The sequence below is a fragment of the Arachis hypogaea genome, chromosome 13 (assembly GCF_003086295.3).
Source record: "Arachis hypogaea cultivar Tifrunner chromosome 13, arahy.Tifrunner.gnm2.J5K5, whole genome shotgun sequence".
Classification (NCBI taxonomy): domain Eukaryota; kingdom Viridiplantae; phylum Streptophyta; class Magnoliopsida; order Fabales; family Fabaceae; genus Arachis; species Arachis hypogaea.
In genome coordinates this window covers 120270733-120283377 of record NC_092048.1, presented here as the reverse complement: position 1 = coordinate 120283377, position 12645 = coordinate 120270733, and the positions used below count along the sequence as shown (strand labels likewise).

Genomic DNA, 12645 nt, shown 5'->3' with positions numbered 1-12645 from the left:
TTCGAATCAGAGTCATGCATAATTCGAATTATGTAATATCTCACCATATAATTTAAAAAAATTTATTAAAAAATACTCATGATCTATTAAAAATGGACAAAAGAGTATTGTATGGAATTCAAATTGATAGCTCATTAATATTTTAAAGAAGTCTTGTAATTAAATATTTTGTTAGCTTTTTTTTAATACATGAAATAAAATATATATTTTTTAATTTTAAATTATTATTTTTTTAATAAATTATTAATTTTTAATAAATCAGGGTGTAATTCGAATCACCCTGATTCGAATTATTGTATGTGTGTAATTCGAATCAGGTTGATTCGAATTAGTGGGTGCGTGAGTTTTGTTTATAATTCGAAGCAACATGATTCGAATTATGTGTAAATCGAGTTCGAATCTAGTTGATTCGAACTACATATAATTATGCATTAGTTGATTCATGAACCAGATTTTGGTTTGGCGGATTTACGTAAAAATTTCCTCCCCTTGGCTTATTTTAGTGTTTTGCCCATAAGTTTATTATCAACAATAATTTTTAAATATTTTTATTTAATGAATAGAAAAAAATATATGATTTTTTTATATTTATACTTAAATTTATTGCAATTTGTAAACATAATATAGTGTCGAAAAAAACATATTAACTAAACTCATTTCTTAATTATTTTTAGATAGCGCTTAATACAATTGAACAAGAATGAAAGATTTAACTTTAATAATTATATCATACTATTGTTGTTGAATTAATTACAAGAAAAAATCACATTAGTTAAAAGGCAATAGATCCTCGAAGCCAATAAGAATAATAGATGATGATATCATGATTTATCTAAAAGCCAAATAAATCCTCGAAACCCTTAATAAAATAAAGTAAAATAAATGGAAATTAAAAATATGATTGGTTTAAAGAAGAATGGTAAAAAACTTTTGCAAATGCACCAATCCTCATCACCTTGGCAAGAAAAAGAATATCAGTTATAAATGATTCTCATATTTCTTCTCTCACTGCTTGCAATGGGATAAACATATATACTTTAGGAAACGTTTCACGTGCTCCACGGTACGGGACTGGAGTTTCAGAACTCCAACCTCTAAATGCGTTCAGATTTAACATAAAAAATTTCATTGACTAAGATGAGGCGAAGTTTTGATACTCTGGACTCAAGTTAGGTGGGATGCAGCATGGAAATTCGACTGGTGGTGAAAGTGAGCTGTTAACCCAATGTTAAAGGTTAGATTTGGCCAAAATTTGGTTGAGTGAACTGACGGGACTTGTAACCCACGCTAACAGCCGCATGGCTTAGGCTTCTGGGCATGGCATTGAGGTCCGATTAATCATGGGCCCTTTAATGACATATTGAGGTAAAAGTAAAACTCAAAAAATAAAAAGAAAAAAAATTAATTAAGTTGGATTGGTCTAGTAGTTATTCATTGATTTATGGGATAGAATTTATTTTTAAGAAATGGGATATTTTGATAACTCAATATGATTTTTTTTTTATCAAAAATAGAAAGATTCGGACCCACAACTTCTAAATGAGTATGGAAAGATTATACTATTTGAACTATAATTCATTCACAAAGTATTCTTTTTATATGGCTAAAAAAATAAATAAATTTATAAAATCAGAATTGAGACAGAAAAAATATTGCAAAAAATAATTAAAAAAAATAACACTTCAACGAAAAAATATTAAACATAATTTTTTTTACTTAGTTTTTGTTATATATATCAAAATTAATGATTCCGAAAAATCAATTTTGTTTTTGAAGGTTTAGGGATAGGAAACAACTCAGATAAAGAAGTTTAAAACGTCTTTATTTAAAGTTGTTTTTTAATAATTAAAATTCAATACATATAATTAATTAAATCATGTTATTTTTGTCAAAATGAGATCAGATAAATTGATTTGGCCAAAAAATTGGTGAATTATATCTTGAACAGATCTAAATTAATATTTTTTTTATAAAAATGACTACAAAATCTCTATTATAAAAAATGACTAAAATACTTTTATTATTATTATTATTATTATTATTATTATTATTATTATTTTGAGAATCCTAAATTCTAACCATTTTCTTCTCTCTGTGTCGTTATAGAGTTAGGATTTAGGATTCTCAAAATTTCAAAAAATATATATAATAGCAGTATCTTAGTCATTTTCTATATAAAAAAATAATTTAGACTGGTTTAAGATTTATTTAGTTTATCGATTTTTAGATCAAATTAATTTATCTAATCTAATTTTGACAAAAATAACATAATTTAATCAATTATATACATTAAATTTTAATTATTAAAAAACATCTTTAAAAAAATATGTTTTAAACGTCTTTATTTAACTGGCTCCGTTAAGGATATTATAAATTTGTTATTAAATTATTTTTGCTATATAATTCAGTTTTGATACATAACAAGAATAAAATTAATGTAAGTAAATAAAAAGGATTGTTTTTAGTTTAATTTTTAATGTAATTAATTTATTGACATATCTTATTGTGATGTTTATAAATTGTATCGCAAACTTTTTCTGGTTTAACTTATTTTTCATTTTATAAATTTAATGGAAGTAAAAGCTAAGTTAAATTAAAGTGGATAGGTTGTTATTTTTTATATTGGGAATGCTAGCAAAAGTACACTTCATCTCATACAGAAAAGCATATATGTTAAAAATAGACATGGACTAAATTAATTTGTTGTTGTTCTTATTAAGAAGAAAATGAGATTGAAACAAGGACAAACACTAGAGAATTCGATTCCAATAAGCATGGATAACAGTATTCTAAATGTAACAATACGCAATTTTTGTTAATTAGCGTTGAAAGCGTGATTCAACCACGGAGTACCTTCGAGACTCACCGTGCGCCGATCAGCTCCCCGCATTTTCTCTCAAAGCTACAAGCTGCCCAACGTAGTCTTTTCCATTTTAGATGTGGAGTGAATTGGTAATTCAACAAATTGCTAAAAAACAAAATTTTACATGCAACTTGATCGTACATGGAGTTCTGAAACTCTAGTACCGTACCATGGCACACGTGAAATACTTCCTATACTTTAATTTACACAAGTCAAATATCATACCAGTAGTATATCTGACATCAGTTGATATACCATTTCCATTCAAATAAAAAATTTACATTACCCCTCAGAAATAAAGCCAGTTTAAAGAATTTACCATACACCAGTTAATGGTTTGCATTTTGCGCATAAATTTAGATGTGAACAGAGTTATTTACACCTTTGCAAATTATTTGATACAATTGTACACGATAGTTGATGTTTAAATCCTACCATTCACAACCTAATGTTTTTATACAAAGAATTCATACAAAAGCAATTTGTTTCCTTCAATAATTGTTTCATTTGGAAGCAATTAGAAGCAAAAAGGACACAAGTAATGCACTACCTTATTATAATGGATATGTTTATATAACAAAATATAATGGATATTCATAGACAAAAAAAATGTCCAATATAGATGTAGATTGCTATTATGTATAATATTCAAAACATCGATTGTTACATAGGTATATATAAAAAAACAAAATATCTGCAACACAATCTAATATATAGTCCAAAACATGTATATAGCTTAGTGCACTGTTTCTAATGCAGTCATGACAGTCGACCAGCCGCTTTCCGTTTTTTTTTTGGAAGGGGGAAGGGGGGAGGGTGTCTGATTTTGTTAAGGATAGAAAAGAATTAACAAAATGTTAAAATGATTTAGAGATTAATTTTTTTATACGTGCCTTGTGAATAATTTTTCAAATATAACAACAATAACATAAACTTGATATATATATATATATTATTTTTTTTAATAGTTCTTCAAATATACTAACGAACAAAAAAATAGATTAACAGTTATAAAATAAAATTTTATATTTATCAAATTAAAATCACTCTTGAAAAGTCAAAATATCTTTTTTTTTTTCAAACATTATTTTATCAAAAAATTGAATTTTTTGAAAATCAAAATGTCGCAGTTATAATTAATTCAATACCATATTAGATTCTTATGATTCTTGACCTAAATACCAGTGAAATATTTTAAGGAGTATAATTGGACCATACAAAAAATATTAAACCACTGGACCATTGAATTTTATCATTTTGTACTACTTGAGTCACATTTTTTTTTATGTTTTTGGCCGAGCACTCCAAATTATATGTACCTACTCATTTATAAATGCTTGTAATTAGTTATAAAAAAAATATTTGTAATTGATAACATCCACTAAAGTTGATTTTTTTTCCAAAATTACACCTATCAAATGTCATAAAAAAGAAGAAGATAAAGCTGAAATGAAGCACTTCTCGAATAACGTGAAAAGCATCTATCATAATGTCAGAGATAGAAACCACCATAATGAGTAGTTTTGAGTCTAGCACACAGTTTTACAAAAAACAAGACAATAAATATTTGTATTTATACCAATAACCTTTCCAACCATTCCATTCACCCAAAACCTAATAAAAAATAGCAGAGTTTTCAATCCTTGATAAATTTGCCAAAGGATAACAATCATTGCCTGCATGAAGTTAACATATTTTCTAATCAGGTACAAACAATCAAATAGAAGACACCTTAAGCACTCTAGTTTGTATATATTTTTATTTTTTATTTTTTCATGTAATATATAGTCTTTCATGTTGAATTCAGCAGCCACAATGACAGTTTAAATCTACTGATAGTATGGGCAAAAAACACATAACAGAGAGCAAAGTAAATGTAGCCAAGCTTGCAACTGTGTTTCCTTTTATAAAGTCACCAGTAAGAGCTCAAACTAATATTTAGTTCTATAAAAAATCTGGAAAATTTGAATAATGAATAATATTTCAATTTATATCTATTTTTTTTATTTCAAATACTTGTATTTTGAATTTCTTAGTAAAATATCTCTTTAAATTTACGTTTATTTCTTCTTCATGCATAATAGTTATAGCATGTCATATATGAATAATTTAATTATGTAACATATATATTATATTTTTTAGATGCTTTAAAAGAATTTTGCGAAAAAAGATTGGGAAAAGAACTCATCTCTTATAGTGATGAAGCTACCAAACAATAGGAAACAAGAAGTATGTTGAAGTTAAAGGAAAAAAAAGATGAAGTTTGGTTGCAAAATGGTTGAAAAAAGTTGTGAAGTTATGTCACTTAGAGTATGAGTTTTTATTAACATTTGAGTAGAAAAAAAGAGAAGATCTAAAATCAATGATTGAAGAATGAGTTTTTATTAACATTTGAGTAGAAAAAAGGAGTAAATTGTAGAATCAAAGGATATTATAAGGGTGTTTTAGAAATAAATTACGATTTTGATTGTGATGCTAATGAAAAAATTAACAAAGGATTTTTTTATGATATAGACTTCATAGTTCTGTTCTTCCCTGTAATTAATAAAATTTTCCTTTGCTTCAAAATTCTGAATCAATCCGTAACTTGATTTGTCAAATGTCAAAAATATACCCATTTACAATTAATAAAATAATTTTGCCAAAGATAAAATTATAAAAGAAGAAAACTTGATTCATATAAAAGTCATTCCAAACAAAAGAATTGAATTTCATTATATTACCATATTAAAGTTATTCCAAACAATGGAATTGAGTTTTAAATAGAAATGAATTATTTCTTGAAAAGAATAGAATTATTTTCTCATATTAAATGGTTTTCAAACAAGCTTCAGGTATAACTAACAGTTAATTCAAGATGCAAAGGATTATGAAACATAATGACATCATACAAAGTCAATATATACAATGTAGATTTCAACTGCAAATAATAAGAAAAAAATTTCTTTTTTATCTTACCACAAGAAGCCATCTCTATGTTAGCACGTGGATGACTTTCGAAAAAGATTCTGCATGTAAGCTGGCCAGATAAGAAGATGGATTAAAATGGAATACAAATGAAACTGGAGCAACGAAAGAATATAAAACACAATTAGATTTATTGACCAACTGTGAATCCCAAACAATTCATGTCTCACCTCTATAACATCAGCATGCCCAAATGATTGGTTTACCCACCTAGAGATATAAGAATACACCAAAGAGCTATGCAGCGATCCAGTGTAAATACACGGGCAAAAACACAGCTGGAAAATGAAAATGATAAAAGGTGAGAAGTAGAAAAGATGAAGCCACAGATACTGTGCAGCAAATAATATGCATGGTCTGCAGCATAATAAGAACCTTAATTGCTGATAAATATTATACCATGACCTATCTAAAAGCCAAATAAATCCTCAAATCCCTTTTAAAAAAATAAAATAAAATAAATAGAAAGTGAATATATGATTGGTTAAAAAAAAAGGTAAAAAGTTTTTGTAAATGTATCAATCCTCATCACTTTGGCAAGAAAAAGCATATCAACTATAAATGACTTGATTATACTCATGCAATAGTTATTTTGAAGTGGAAAAGACTAAGTCTTTTTTGCTCTTTTTTACTCTTTTTTACTTCCAAAAGCTTCTTCCACTCTCTCAATCACTTCTTCCATCACCTTATAATATGGCTCTCTATCTTCTTTTGTTTCAATAGTTATAGTGCTCTTCATGGAAGAAAACTACTACCCCCATTTGGACAGAAAGGAAAAAACTATTAAGAATCAATTGATCTACAGTTGATATATAATTTTTCAGTAGAGACAAAGTCACATATAGTAAGAGAAAGCTAACTAATTAGAGTAATTAATATAACCTACCAACTAATTTTTTAACTTGTTAACTAACAACATGTAACAAACTTCCATCTGAAATCCATGTAAGTTATTTTATTGAAATAATAGTATACTCAATATAATTAATAGAACTAATCTAATAATAGTGAGTTGGTTGTAAAGTTGTTAATAAAGAATAAAATTATTGATACTTTTTAAACAATTACAAATGTCTCAAAACTCACCAACATAAACTTTTAAGATCTTCTACTCAATAACAATTGAAATAATCCAACTTCAATGAAACAATGAGAAAAAAACAGTGAAAATAGCAAAAACCCAGATAGAAAAAAAATAGAAAGGAATCACCTTTTCATTTATATAAGTGGCCAAAAAGCGAGGAATTGCTCTGTCATAAGGATTGAAGGGAAGTTATTAGTGGACCAAGCCTGATCAATGTATTCAACTACGATGAGAGACTAAGAGATGGGTTTGGCATGGTGGATTAGAACAGGGACCCTGGAAAATAACAGAGGATTAGACTTGCGAAGAAGATCACTCTTGGGATTCAAGGTCTCTTCAAAGTCTTCATGTTCAATGGACTTGATTCTGAGGGCAATCTTCACCCTCATCAACCCTAGCACATTAAGGCCAAGTAACTACTAAACTTATCAAACCATTTGTAGTTGCACCGTGGATCAACTGCTTGGTTTCGTTAGTTAGGAGGTTCAGCACGTACAACTCCCAATCTTTTACGTAAATAAGCATCGATCCATTTGGGGACAAATGTGGATCAATAATAGGTGAATCTAATGTACTTGGAAGCTTGACCTTTGATGTTGAAATAGAAATATGATGAACATAAATCTGTTCATATGTAAAAGGCAAAATCACTAGAAACTTGATAAAAAAAAAAGAGTATATTTCACTACACAGTTTCTAAACAAGATACATACATGCATACTTAAACTATTGGGGTAATAGGTACCTATGCATGCATAAATAAAAATTATCAACCATGAGAGCTCCTATTAGATGACAGATTCTATCTAATTTCAGTAGGAAGTACCTTCAAGGCAACCAGTACGGCACACAGTAACACTGATAATAGTTCCTGCAAATAAATGTGAGAAATGCAAGAATTAAGCAATTTGTAAAGAAGCAAATGATAGAGAGAGAAAGAGAGAGAGAGAAAAAGACAAAGGGGTGAAGACTTGAACAACAGAGTTACGAACAACCAGATAGGAGAAGAAACATAAGAAATGAAATAGCTAGTACAGTTCTAAAGCCATCTTATTCAGTCACTGGTACATATTACAACTGCTTTCCTTTCGCATCCAAGCTTGAGTATAGATCAACCTTACTATGTGGTTTTTGTATCTCTGAATACACTGCAATGCATTGAAATCTTAGGAATAAAATTGGGGATGAGAAGAAGAATTTCCTTGTGCATAATTTGGACCTTTGACTTGAAAACCTCACCTTGTCTGGGACAATGAACATGGATGGACTCGCAGCTACAAATTAATTAAATAATCACAAATAATGTACAAATTAAAGCAGTTGATCTACGATAATTTATCAATTGCTCTGTCCAAAAATTAGAAGAAAAAATGAACACAAGTAATTTACTACCTTATTATAATGGATATGCTTAGATAACAAAATATAATGAATATGATTAGATAACAAAAAAACAAAATAAAAATAATTTCCAATACAGCTATAGGATGCTATTATTTATCATATTTAAAACATAAATTGTCAGATACTCATAAATAACAAAACAAAAACATACCCAATACAATCCAAGATATAAACCAAAACATCTGTTTTCATAGAGTAATAGATAAGCGGCCATTTTTCATAGGATTTAAAATTTTTCAATCACCAACTCTATGTGTTGGTTCGGTATGGAGGCTAGTTTCAGGATAATGTTGTCCCTTCTCGTTAACTTATATAATTTACAGCATTTCTTCCATTCAACCCAAACTTCCACTCTGAAATTCTTCCTCTACTCCTCAGTAAGTGGAAAAAAAATATATTATTGCCTATGATGGAAGGTAGACCAATGATCTTCTAGACTGAACCATTCCTATATGGTTTAAGATATGCAGCAAAATTAGAGGACAAGTACTGCAGTGAATGAATCATAGTTAGGGTTTAAAAAAATGAATGAGTTCATTAGGATCAACTTGCCAATCTAGCACTCAGGTCTGAACGTGTCATGGCCTTCCTATAGTAAGCATATGGAGTGTAACTAGTATAGGATACTTAAACATGTCAGTCACCATAGTAAAATATACCTCTATGTACCATGATATTAAAACCCAACCCGGAAAAGAAAAAATTTTACATAACATTACCCGTTGTTATGAAACCCAAGTAAGTTTGTCCAATTTGAGGAACTTTATACTAATGCTCAGTAATTTACCTGTTGGAATCTTTTCTATCTGCATGCATCGCCATTCAGCTGTTTGATATTTCTAATGTAAGATCCAGAACTTTTGAAAAATCCTATTGTGAACTAATTTCAAATCATATATTTAATTATCGTTTTAATTTCAGCAATTATTTTATTAAAAATAATTAAAGGCAATTTTGATTAATTGGATTTGAAAGAAATTAAGGATTTTATCCAAACTCTATAATTATGGATTATTTTTCTATTTACAATTTAAAGTTTTAGAAATTTAAAAATAACAAGGTTTGGCTTTTTAAATTAGAATTTTATCTAATTTTACAATTATTGAATTATTTTCTATATTTAAATTATAAAGTTGGTAATTATGAAATAATAAAAATTTTATATGATACGATTTAAATAATTGATATTTTTATAAATTAATACTTTAAGTTTTAGGAATAAAGAAAATTTATTATATTACCATGTATTTTCAATTAGAGTAATTGATTGAGAATCAATTAGTATTTTTGTACCACAAATAATATTTTAAAGTAATTTTAGAGATCAAATTAGTTTTTCAAATTAATACTCTATGCTCAAATTTTATCAAAATTACCCTACTCAAATTAAACCTAAAAATTTCTAAATCAAAACCCCAATTTTATACACAAACCCTAATTCTATTGACACACACATTTTTCCCTTTCCCTAATTGAAACCCTAGCCGACACCCCCCATTCCCAAAACTCAAACACACACACCAAATACACACACACGCAGAAAGGGAGGAGCAGAGGGAAGAAGGGAGAGCGTGAAGGAAGGAGAGAGGAGGAGGGAGGAAGAGCGTCGCCGCCGTGCCACCACGCCTCACCGCTGTGCCACCACACCTCGCTGTCGAGCCCGTCCCGCCGTTGCCACCAACGTTGATGAAGAGAGAGAGATCGGGCAGAGGGAGAGAGAGAGAGCTTGTGAGGGAGCCACCGCTGGAGGGAGGCCACCACCGCGTCCTGTTGCTTGCGCCGCTGCCGTTTGTCCTCCCTGCTACTAGACGCCGCCGCCGTTTATGCCTGCTGCTTCTGCCGTTGGAGTCGCGAACAGAGGACGCGCGAGAGGGAACCATCGCAGAGCTGCCGTCATTGCCGCGTTGCTGGGCTTACCCTGTGTCGTTTGGTAAACCCTACTTCAGCTTCTTTATCTATTAAGTTCGTTGTTACCATGAGAGTTGTTGTTGAGGTTGTTTGTGCTAAGAGTCTATTTATCACGAGTTGCTGCCGTCGGAGCTACCATTGGAGCTACTGCCGTTCAGTTCAGCTGTTCTTCCTTGTTACAATAGGTATCTCTGTTTTGAAACCCTCATCGCTAGTGTATAAGAGTTTTCTGTTATGTTTGATTATAAACTTTGAAGTTTCAGTAATATAGGGTCGTGTTCTGAGTGTTGCATGTCACTCTTGAGTTGTTGTGGTTACTGCGAAAGTGAGTTGCTGTTATTATTGCAAAAGTGATTAGGGCCGAGGTTTCGGCTGCTGTTGGTTTCGGGTCAAAAGGAAAGGAATTCTTTGGTGCGTTTAGGTTATGGGTTCGGTTTATCAAGGTAGGGGCGTTTTATAAAAACTAATTTATTTAAATTGGAATTGTTATAACTTGATATGATGAGTGAAATGCTTTTTTGTTGATTATGTAAGTCTTATGAACTGTCTAATCTGTCTTGGATGAATATGGTTGTCTGTTTGATTTGGAATATTGTCTGGTGTTGTTAATTGGATATTTCTGGACTGGTTGATTTGAAATGATTTTGATAGTCTGAAAGTCTGGATTTTGTTTTATTGGAAACTGATTTGGTCTTGAACCTGTTGAAAAGAGTTGAGGATTGTTTTGGTTGGGACCCGAAAAGGGTGGCAAAGTCCAAGTTTTAAGGGAGATGCTGCCAAAATTTCTATGAAATCCAAGACTTTGTTTGAAATATTTTTTAAAAATAATGAATTATTCTTTGAATTGAATTATTGATAAATGAATTATGTTTGAACTTACTTTATTAATAAAATTATTATATTTTGAATGTAATTTATTTAAGAAAAGAATTTTGTTTAAAGTCGATTTAAAGTAAACAAATTTGGAGGAGTTTTAGTGGATTTAAAAGAAACTTGAATTTTGATTAACTAATTTCACTTGACGCCGTTTTTGGAAAAGTTGAAGTATTCTCTAAAACTTTGATTTAGCAAAACTAAAACAATTTCCGAGCCTTTGGAAACAGATTTAAGAATGAGATTGAAATTAGTTTTGGATTAAATGATTTGGTGTTGGTTTAAGTAAGTGGGCTTTGAAATTAGTTCAGAATATTTGGCTACATGACTTAGTTTTGTTTTAAATTCTATTTTATCCATGCGGATCAAAAAGCTAAGATTTTAGAGGTTTCAAATGAATTTAAGAAAATGAATTAAGTTATTCTCCCCTAAAGTCTTGAGACTCTGCTAAGAAATTTTATGACCAAATTTTGATTTAGAATGAATATTTTTTGATGACTTTTGGAAGAGAATCACAATTGACATGATTTTGAAATGTTTGAAATTTTTGAAAAATGTTACCAAAGAAATGAGTTTTGATTTTGAAGGAAATTGATTTGAGAAATTTGGAATTGATGATAAGTTTTGGAACTTGGAGATGAATGAGAGACAGTTGGTTATTGAAAGAGTGTGCAGGACACTATATCCTTGGCATGGCAGATTTTTTGCTGCAAGAGTGTGCCTAGCACTATATCCGTGGGTGAGTGTGCAGGGCGCTATATCCCTGGCGTGGCAGATATTTTGCTGCAAGAGTATGCTCAGCATTATATCTGTGGGTTATGTGAGGACTGAGGCAGATAGTCCCGCTCACATCCTTTCGGATCACAAAAGTGTGCTCGGCACTATATCCGTGGGGGGATCCCATTTTTATATTCGTGACCGAAAGGCGACATTCCCATGGGAATGTGTCGGGTTTGTAATTGAACCGACAATGTGATATCACAGCCAGTAGGATAGACATTCATCATTTGCATCTATGTGACATTGTTTGAGTGTGCATATTGTAATTGGTTTGCCTATGTGAATACTTATGTTAACTGCTAACTGTTATACTTGTTGTAATTGCTCTTGATTGTGCTTGAACTACATTAATTGTGATTGTGTTTGATTGGTTGGTTTGCGATGAATTGGTTGATGATTGAGTTGTTAGGCCGGGGGCCGTGTTGGATTGGATGGGCTTGAGGCCGTGGTTGGTATGTTTGAGGTCTAGTTCTGTATAAAGTATCTGACTGGTTCAGCATAGACTTAATGAATCTATGCTTGGAACAGGACGGATGATCATTTATACCGCATAAGTAACTGCTTTTATGTTTGTGGTCTAGTAAAGTATGAAAAATCAAACTCTTACAGCATAGACTTACTTGAACCTATGCTTGGGACATGTTGGTCATTCATACTGTCTAGGAAAACTTTTAAGATTTTACAAGAAAGGAAAAAGGTCTTTGATTTTGAGGAAGTAACCAAGCTCTCTTTAAAAAGGATGTTTGGATTTCGAATGTGAACCCAT

The 12645-nt window shown here is 30.3% G+C and overlaps 1 long non-coding RNA gene across 1 annotated transcript; it reads left to right on the top strand.

Moving 5' to 3' along the window:
• The first annotated feature begins 4476 nt into the window (after positions 1-4476).
• Positions 4477-4869, top strand: LOC140178190 (uncharacterized). The gene is made up of 2 exons (XR_011870444.1): positions 4477-4569; positions 4671-4869. It is a non-coding gene; the product is annotated as an uncharacterized lncRNA (long non-coding RNA).
• Positions 4870-12645: the final 7776 nt, after the last annotated feature.